At 41.9% G+C, this 9,877-nt stretch overlaps 1 protein-coding gene across 6 annotated transcripts in view; it reads right to left on the reverse strand.

The window, feature by feature from the left end:
• The window catches only part of MICAL2 (microtubule associated monooxygenase, calponin and LIM domain containing 2), a 127,433-nt gene extending 124,423 nt beyond the window's left edge, over nt 1–3,010 (reverse strand). For 4 of the 6 annotated variants that reach the window (XM_064657294.1, XM_064657292.1, XM_064657293.1 and 1 more), the window contains exon 1: nt 2,864–3,010. The gene's annotated coding sequence lies outside the window, so the exon portion shown is untranslated. The remainder of the gene's footprint in view (nt 1–2,863) is intronic. The other 2 variants (XR_010431162.1, XM_064657295.1) reach the window with 2 other exon arrangements.
• Nucleotides 3,011–9,877: the final 6,867 nt, after the last annotated feature.

Consider the following 9,877-nt stretch of genomic DNA (forward strand, 5'->3'; position numbering starts at 1 on the left):
ATGTTACAGCCACGTGGAAGAGCCTCAGTGGGAAATATACAGCATTTGAAAGTTTTCCCTTGAGTTTTCAAGGTACTAATTATAAAATACCAGAGCAGCAAGACAGCTGGAGCAGATGCAAGGTATGTGTTAGAAGAGGTGAAAGACTTAAAGCATGGAGAAACTGGATAGCAATCACCTCTCTTGCTTTATGATTTCTTACACTTAAAGAACATCTCCAACAAAAACATAGGCTCTCTCATCTCCACAAGGCATGGGACATGGACACCAGACAAGAAAACTCTACTTCAGCATATCTTAGTAAAGAAAAAAATGTTTTCGGATCATTCTTACTTCTACATTGTAGACAAAACTGAAGGAAACCTGAACTCACAAACAGCAGTTCAACCACCACTCTGATATCAGGGTGCTATACAACCTTAGAGCAACATTAAGGCAATGAAGAACAAATAAACAAAAAATGAAATTCAGAATTTGAAACAGAGACAACTTCCCATTTCTATGTATTTTTCTTTATACTGGTTTGCTAAGATTTCACCTAATTTTATAGCCAGGGCAGGAAAACTCACATCACTTGCTGCAGACCACATGGCAAGAGGAACTTGAAAGCAGCACGCTTCAGTTTCCTATCAGAACTTCAGTTTTCCACCACACACTACAAGACACATCTCCAGTATATTCTGCCAGTACTATTAAGAGTAACAAATGTCAAGCAGCATTTTAAAAGCTCTATTTGTGAGGTATCAACTTGACAGGTCTGTTTAAACATGGGGGATGATATATCTAGATCGCAGAAACAATGCTGAAAAGGAGAACTGAATCAAATGTATGAGTCAAATGTGCTGGTACCTGGCTAGTCAGCCCTGCAATGAAGAAGGGAAAACAAGACGTATGAAAAGGACTGAGAATTTCTCAACCCAAGGTTTTAAGTGAAAAAGACCACTAGGCCTGTGCTGTAATGAGGTGTGTTAACTCACATCAGCTGATTTATGGAATCCTGATGTCTCCTAGTGTATGTCATTGGTGACCCCATCATCCCAGCCCTGTGCTACTGCCAGGGCAGGCCCTGCTATCTGCTCGAGGGGGAGGCAGCAGCGATAAGGAGGAGGTGGGGTAAGATTCAACTCAGGGGAGTAAAGTGGCTAATTACTGCTTTGGGCAGCAAGTACAGTGGTTACAAAGATAAAATTCATATTTTAAAAAGACATCTTGTATTTTCAAGCAGAGAAATGTAAAACTGTATTTTTTCCAGTTTCTAAAGAAGTGAAACATGACAAAAACCAAGACTGAACACAAGATTCAGTTAGAGTAAGACTAAGATCAAGGACGTGTTGAGCGCTGAGTTTTAATTCTTAACACTTTTACTGACCTCAGAATACAGAGAAAAACTCTAGAGTTAGGAGCAAAAGTTTGCTGATGCTTCAGTACAGTACTTTAGAAGTGCATTTCTCAGATTGCATCCTCAAGAAAGGAAAAACCCCACCGTATTTAGAGAAACACCCAGACACCTCAAACTCAGCATAAGTGGACATACACTCATTTAGAGTGCTTGTGTCAATGATAACAGACATGAATTCCAGTTTGGTTGTTGGATAATCTGTTTTCCACCCATGTAACATAATTAGCACCCAACACAGAGTGGTGAAATGAGGGAAGCAAGATGCCCTCTTTTCTCCCAGATCAAGGCACTCCATGAACATCAATTAGATGTTAATGTCCCTGGGAGGCAAGCGTGACAAGTCTTATTAAGCCATTTTAAAGATTAGGATACTGAGTCACAGAGAGATTATGAACTTCCTCAAAACCAACAGCAGAGTCAGAGAGGGGGCAGCTACACCCCAGCTGGCACTGGCAGCAGGGGACTGTGCTGCTCCACCTTACCACAAGACTTAAGAGTCTTTAAGGGGAGGGGGGGAATAAGTTCACATTCCCATCAAGTTTCCTGACCATGCCAACATGCCTCCATTTCGACCTGCATCGACCACCTTTAGATACAAAGGGACCGTCTTTAGATACAAGAATGCAGTTCAGTTTTCACGCTCAGATCTCACTTTGGCTGAAGGTACCAGCAAGGCTGCCAATTGTAAACAGTTTTTTAAAGTCGACAGAGACCTCCAGATCTTTTATGATAAGTTTGAGAGAGAACTTAAACTTTTTGATACTAGTTCAACCCTATAACCCTTGGGGCAAATAAATCTACATTCATCAGTCTATGAGCCAACCCACGGCCAACTATCTGAATTCAAGTCACATGCTGAATTTGCACATTACAAACGGAGTGAACACGACAAGACAATCACTATCACAGGTTAACAAACACTTCAAAGCACAAAGAGAAAACCCAGCAGATGCCATATTCAATTAGCCCAAAAGGTGAGCGGGGAAGGATGTTATGCTGATTAACACACTCATTAAGACGCGTCCGAACTAATAGCCCACTTCAGTGTTGTAACACGTTTGGAAAGCACTTAGGTCTCCCTTAATCGCCGGAGTGAAAGATTATTTTGAGTTTCCCTGCGTGGCCGCCCGGGCCAGCGCGGCGTCACCCGGCGGTGCCCCGGACGCGGGGGGCAGGTACAGCCCGCGGCCGGCAGCGCCCAGACCTGAGTACAGCCCGGCACGGCTCCGTAAAGCCCGGCACTGCTCAGTAAAGCTCAGCACAGCCCAGCAGAGCCCGGCACAGCCCTCCGCGCCCGGCCAAGCACCGGCGCGGCCCCGAGCGCCGCCGCCCGCGGAGCCGAGCCCGGCGCCGGGCGCTGCCGCCCGCCCGCCCAGGAGGGACGGCCCGCGGGGGTCCCGCTCCCAGCCCCGCTCCCGCCGCACCTGCTCCGCCCGCCGCAGCGCCCCCGCCCCGCAGACCTACCGGCGGCGGCGGCTCCGCTCCACATGCTGCTGCTGCCGCCGCTGCCGCCGGGGCTCGGTTCAGCTCCGCTCGGCGCGGCTGGGGCGGGGCCGCCGGCCGGGGCGGGCCGGGGCGGGCGGGCCGCCTGCCCCGTGTTACCGCCTGCCCCTGCCCCGTGTTACCGCCTGCCCCTGCCCCGTGCGAGCGCCTGTCCCACCAGCGCCCTGCGAGCCGCGAGGTGCGTGTGCCCCGCCACCCACGGTCGGCGCCGGTTTTGGGGCTTTTCCGAACCCCGCAGCCGCGGCCGGAGGGTCCGGCCCCGAGCTGCCACCTGTCACGGGGGAAAGCGGTGCGGGGACAGCGCACCCGGCGGAGCGGAATGGGGAACTCGGGGCGGTTTGTCTCGCCTGTTCAGGTTCTGGTTCCGAGGAAGCTTAAAGGCTGTCATGTATTCGGGAGGTTCAAGAAGGTTTAGGTCGCCGTGCAAATACGAGACAACTGGAAAGAAAGTTCAAGATCGACAGCTGATGTGACTGACAACACTGGCACTGTGACTGCCTGGTTTCAGTCAACAGTAACAACATCTTGCTAGGGGCAGAAACAAAGTTTTGTGGAAAAGGAACAAACAAAAACTATTAAGAATCACTTGAAGTGCTGCAACAGGGAAGGTGAACAAGCTAAAGCTCATATTTACTCACCTAAAGGTTTGATAAAAGCCCCAGCAGGCCTAGTTTATAGATAACCTAAAACAGTCGTGAATATTTTGACATGTCCCATTTAAGTGACACAGAAGAAGGCTGTGGCAGAACAAGGGAGCCAGACCCTGTTCTGCCATGACATAAGCTATCTGACCCTTTTCACACTTGCCTCCTACGAGCCAAATTTGAAGTGACTTTGGTTAACATGGAGAGAAAACAAGTGTGAATGTAGCCCTTTTTATCCACACACAGCTGAATGTAACATAATCTGTAATGATTTAAGTGTTTCACCAAGTCTCTAAAATAATTTGTTGATCTTAAGGCAGGAATTTTGTTGTAGAAAATATCTTTCATTTGAGTTGAAATTTGTCTTCTAGCTTTTTGCATCGTGCTTGGCTGAACCCAAGTTTTACTCAACCATTAACTTAGAATTGCAGTATGTTTGTCTGCTTGTTTCACTTCAGGAGATTAAGTGTACTTTTTCCTCAAAGTGATAAAAGCAAGAATATAGAAATCATGGTGCATACCATTTTCCTGTTATCTAAAAGACTATCTTCTTTAGCAGCCTTGGGGAAGGCAAGAACAAGGAATGAGAAAATGCTCTTGGCAAACTTCCAGAAAAAGTGATCTGTAGTTAGCAAAAGGAGATGTGTGTATGAAAGAAATAATATCTATATGATTTGTACAAAGTCTTCCTAGTTTCAGTCCACCATTGAGAGCCAGAGAGCCCAGAAAATACAAAGTCAGAAAGAATTTAACCTCTACCAGGAAATACTCCAAAACTTCCTTCTTTAGAGTACCTGTTCCTTATTTGTTGGGAAAGATGCTTACAGCACTGGCCTCCCATGTGTCTCTTCACCTTCACAGCTATCCTCTTCCCTCCACACCTCTCAGAAAAAGTTAATGAGTCCATAAAAAGATGACTCTCTTCTGCCAAGTCCTTCAAAAAATTTTATGCATCACTAGCGAAACACATATGGGGCTGCATGAAGACCATCAGGGACCTTGCTATTTAATAACTATAATTAGTGTATTTACTCCTCACCCTTAACTATTTGATCTTTGTAAACAGCCAAAAGATGAATGTATAATTCACACTCACTAATCTTAAATATTATGATAACCATCTTTAAAAATTATGTTTCATTAGATGTTACTTAACCAGAATTAAAAAATTCTTTATTCACAGTCACACCTACCTCTCTTCAAAGGAAAACATAACTAAGATACTCTCTAATCTGATCCCTCTGGGCTAAGATGAGCACTCTTCACTACAGATTAGATTAACAAACACTAATCAGGAACCACCAATCTGGCATTACATGGGGCTGTACTGGCTACTCTAGCCCACCCTCCCTTCTGTGAAGAGTGGGACATGCAACCATAAAGGGAAATAGCAACTTCCCTGGGTGCTGCACAGCCTCCCCTTTCAGTGAGTCCAAGTTCCTAGCCCATTTTTCTAACTTGGCAGCTACTTTGTAATTTTTTTTTTTTTTGTTCAAACATACTCTGTTCTCCCCCATTGAAAGGATAGGAAAAAAAGAATAAGAATAGTCCTTACAAAAAACAATCCAGCCTTATCAACTAGGATAAGGCCATGCCTGCTAACTCTGCTCTAGGCTGTTCATCCCTCACTGTGGCTGATTATGTGCAACACTCCCTTTCCTGATATGTGCAAGCCTATGTATTCAAATTCTTGCAAATGTAATCCTATCTACATATCCAACACAAAAAAAGCCCTTCTTGTGGTATTCTTCAAAGTTAACTGAATGTTTCATATAGAGGAGATGGTCTGGCTGTTACACTGTGGCCTGGCTCTCAGCAGACCATGCTGAGCTCCCTCCTCCACCACTCACCTCCTTTATGACTTTGAGAATCCACATACACATCATGTATCAGTTTGCAATCTATAGGGTGCAGGAAATAAGACTTCCTTAGCTTGTGGGGGTTATGAAGGTGAAAACCTCTTATTAGGGTGAAACCTTGACATTCTGCTACATCACATGAAAGGCCGTTACGGGTACCTTGGTGTTTTCCTGCACTGGGTCTGAAATTAGTCATCATACTCAACTCTGGTGAGAATCAGTAGCTAAATAAAAATTTTTTCTTCCTTTAGTAATGCTTTTTGTTTTACATGAACACATAAAGCCATTAGAGTGGTTCTTTTAAAGGAATTTTGCTCTCTTGAGTGAGGAAGAGAAAATAGATCTAAGGAAAGGAAGCTGGGCTCTTTACGTGGGAGCATATAATTTTCCTGGAGCCTGGAATAGCAGGATTTTCTTACCACGTGTGCAGGAAATAGCCCTTCCTACCCAATCCTGGATGTATCAGATGTATTTATATGCTGCCCTTAGCATATAAAGGAACTATTCGAGTGTGAGACACCTTCTAAACAACATTTCTGTTCAAGTTTCCAAGCACATTAACAGATTTACACATTTCTCTTGAGGAACAGTTCAAAATACTTTGGTTCACTAAAAACAACACACAGAAGTACCTACAAAGCACACATAGCTAATTTTCTAGCCCTCTTCCCACAGAAGACTACAAAATAATTTGTTAGGGAAGTTTGGGGATGGGTTCTTCATCATCCTACCTTTCCTCATATTAGCAATTCCTGCTGCAGAAACAGTAGTAGGGCTCTTCCACACCAGCACAGAACTGCCAGGATCTGTATTTGCGCTGTGCTGCCTCTACCCTTTAAGAGGGCAAGCTCTAACAAACCATCCCACAGCACACCTGGCCAATCACTCATCCCCAGGTTGGTACCATTAGTCCCTCTTTCCTCAATGCAAACCACCTGTTGTTTGGGGGCACGTGTGTGGGTGGTTTTATTTTTTTCTGTGTGTATTTTCTCTGATATTTTGACAAAAAGGTGATAGAGCTGGTCTAATGCAGGTTACTGACACAAATCTAGGAAATTTCACTCTTTGGATCATATCTGTTGGGTAACTCTCTGAAGCTAAAAAGGATTTTAGTGACATAAAATTTCTAACAATACACCAAATCTGAGCACAAGGTGACCTCTTGCTCCCAGTGTCATTCAGTTGATTCATATCCTAAAATACTTTGCTAAATGCAATTTTATAGATTTATAGAGAGTACCCAGCTCTCTATAGAGATTTATAGAGAGTACCACCAGCCTCTTCAAAATCTTTAGCTCAGGAATCATAAAATATTCCTTCTTTGAAGGCAGAAGAAATGACCCTCAGACTCTCTAGGAAAACTCTCATTTTAGTAAGGAAAAAAAGTATAGTCCTGTATTTATTCCTATGATAAGAGTCCTGTCTCACTGTCATTTTACTTTATTAAGGGATAATGCCAGCTTTGGTGATGTTGTAATTACAAATCATGGAAACATTTTCAAGTTCCAAAAAGCAACAAGCAGAACCTTAAAAAGTTTGAAACTTCTCTTAGGGCACATGTCATTTTGTAAGATGTGTTTGAATTTTGAGAAGATTTGACAGATAATCAAATAAGGTGGGCATTTGGAAGGGTAGAATAGGTCAGCATGGTAAAGAATTCCATTTTAGTCCTTTCCCGTCCTTGTAGTCAGTCTTTTAGTCAGCTGTTAAAAGATTTAGTCTTCCATAAGGACATATTTTTATTATTTCCTTAAAAAAATCACTAAAAGTCTTAATTTTTTTAATGTAGAGTCATCAGAGTTTATTCCACAGATATTTTATATTTTCATTTTTGACACTTGGGGTTTTGTGCTCTAAGGAATAATAATAAAAAAAGAAATCTTTTGATTTTGCTTTGATTTGCAGAAGTCACTACTCTGAGAAATACATGAGAGATATCAAAGCCATAAAGCTACTTCTCCTGTTGAAATAAATGTCAACATCTCACTGACTTCAGAGGGAAAAGGATCAAGGAATTAAACATTGTTTTGCATGGATTCCAATAGGCTTTGGATCAGGCCTCATTTCCCTAGCTAGTGCTTGCAGCTTTGCTGCTTTGGATTCTGCTGACAAACGACTCTCTGTAAAACTAACCCACCAAGCTCAGCAAAGCTGATAAGATTTCCTTCCTGCACTGCTGCACTAATACCTTCCCTGAAAATGTGCTCTGAATTTGGTGATGCTTGATTTCAGATTAAGACTTTGCAGAGAGAAGTGAAACTTCATTGTCCACCACAGTAATAAAGAAATTTAAATTAACACACAGGCAAATGATTCCAGGCCATGTACAGCTGGTAAATAGATTCTGCTTTCTTGGGGTGCTAAAACATCTGCATGAGCTGGTAACTGCTTGAAGGATGTCACATTGCAAAGCAGGCAGATAGGGTGCTCCAGATTGTATTAGAAGAAAAATACACTGATCTGTGATTGGGGAAATTTTGTGAGAAAAGAAAAAAAAACCCCAAACACAAAAACAATAAAAACAACTCAGAAGACTTGTGTATTTAGCACACACCTGCATGAAAATAGTTCCTAGAATGTGACTGTCTGTGAATAAAGGGAATCTTCTGTAAACACATTCTTAATACAAATTAACCTTTCTGTATGTGTTGTCAGCAAGAACCTGAGATTATTTCTTGTCTGTGGGAAACCTTCTGTCAGAGACAAAGATCACTTTCCACATGCTTTGATCTTGGCATATTAAATCTTAGCAGAGACTTTATTTAATTAAATGTTATTTATGATTTGTGGGTGTTACTGAACAAAAACTTCCCTGAGTGTCATTAATAGGAGAATGACAGAGCTTGAACTAGTGAGGACCATCAGGATAAGTCTGAATGCAGAGATGTTTTAGGGAAATTACTGTTTCTCAGACAGCTGAACACTCAGACACACTTGCCTGACTCAAGGATGAAACCACAACACTTCTAAGTGCCATCCTTCCCCTTTCACAGATTCTCGTTCCTCATTTTTAAGTTAAACACTTCTAGTAAGTCTGTGCTATTGTAATTGTTTCTTTAATGTCTATGACTCCATATGCATGAGCAAACCCATGTTAGAAGTTCAGTGCTAAATCTCAGGGAAGGAGGTACTTTCTTTGGCAATGCCAGAGTTTACTTTGGGAGATCTTTGGCTGATCATTTACTGTGCTGCATTATGCTGTATTAGAGAAGAGATGACTTCACTTCCCATGCTTAGCCAAGAAGGAATGACTAGGAAGAAGATATAGTCCCTTTTTTTTTTTAAATTATCTAACACAAATGTTTCTAACTTGCTCTATGGAGATAATAGAAAACAACCAGTAACTGCTGGGTATTAGTTTTGTCTGTTATACATCATTGTCTGTCTTGACAGCATAAAATAAATAAATTATATGCATTCAAACCCCCTTTGTTTAAAAAATAAGGTTGCTAAGAAACAAGAGTTATGCACGTTTAATGCCATTTATGGATTTTCAAAGGAGACTGTCAAGAAGAGGGGAATAACTGAGGGCCTATACGTTCCACATAAATTTTGCTTATTATACATATTTCATCAAGAAGTGTTGATACTTTAAAAAATTTGGTTTATCTGTAGGTTTGCATTTCAGTATGATTTATATAAGTTACAAATGCTACAAATACTTCATTTAAAACTGCTTAGTTGTCATGGTCCAGGAGGTAAGTGGCGTGTGCATATTGACATTTTTCACTACTATGCTTATTGGTAAGAGGGAAAATTTCATTCAGCCTCCTATGTTTCACTGGAGTCAGTACTATGCTCGTTTAAAACAATAACCAACTTTTCTTCTGATTTCACTCAACTGCAAAAAAATAAAAAGAAGAAAGGAAAAAAGACTAAGACATCCACTAAAAGCAAGAATTCAGTGGTGGTCACCAGAGGCCAAACAGCAGCACAGCAACACAGCAACACAACTGCTGAAGCTGAAGGTATTCATAGCATTGAGAGGCTGCCCACAACACAGACACAAGAGACCTTTCCCTAAATCTGATGTTATAAAGTTGCGAGTTATAGGTGTCTAATCACTACCTTAAACTTAGGAAAATTATCCTCAAAAGATTGGACTTCTCACTGGGTAAAAACACAACCGTGTTCTCAAAATGCTACTTGGGAATGTGCTCTTCAAAGTTTAATTGCTTTTTAACTACTTGCTGCAATGTTAAGGCTTTTTCTTTTTATTTTGCATCCAGCTACAGCAGCACTGAAGATTTCTCTTTCTTATCTGATCACAGAAAGAAAAAAAAAAAAGCAGCTTATTCCTGTTTCCACCCTTTCATCCCTGGTTTCTTAAATGGGGCCTAAAGCCATTTTACCTGTTTAACCCTGTGTGATAATTAAGTTGTTCAAGCTTAGTCAACTTTGGTTTTCCCAGTTAAATTGGTCCCCTGCCAGCATTGTCAGTTTTCCATAAATCTGTAGGGCAGAGCTCAGCC

Source organism: Pseudopipra pipra, chromosome 6 (genome assembly GCF_036250125.1).
Source record: "Pseudopipra pipra isolate bDixPip1 chromosome 6, bDixPip1.hap1, whole genome shotgun sequence".
In the NCBI taxonomy this organism is placed as follows: domain Eukaryota; kingdom Metazoa; phylum Chordata; class Aves; order Passeriformes; family Pipridae; genus Pseudopipra; species Pseudopipra pipra.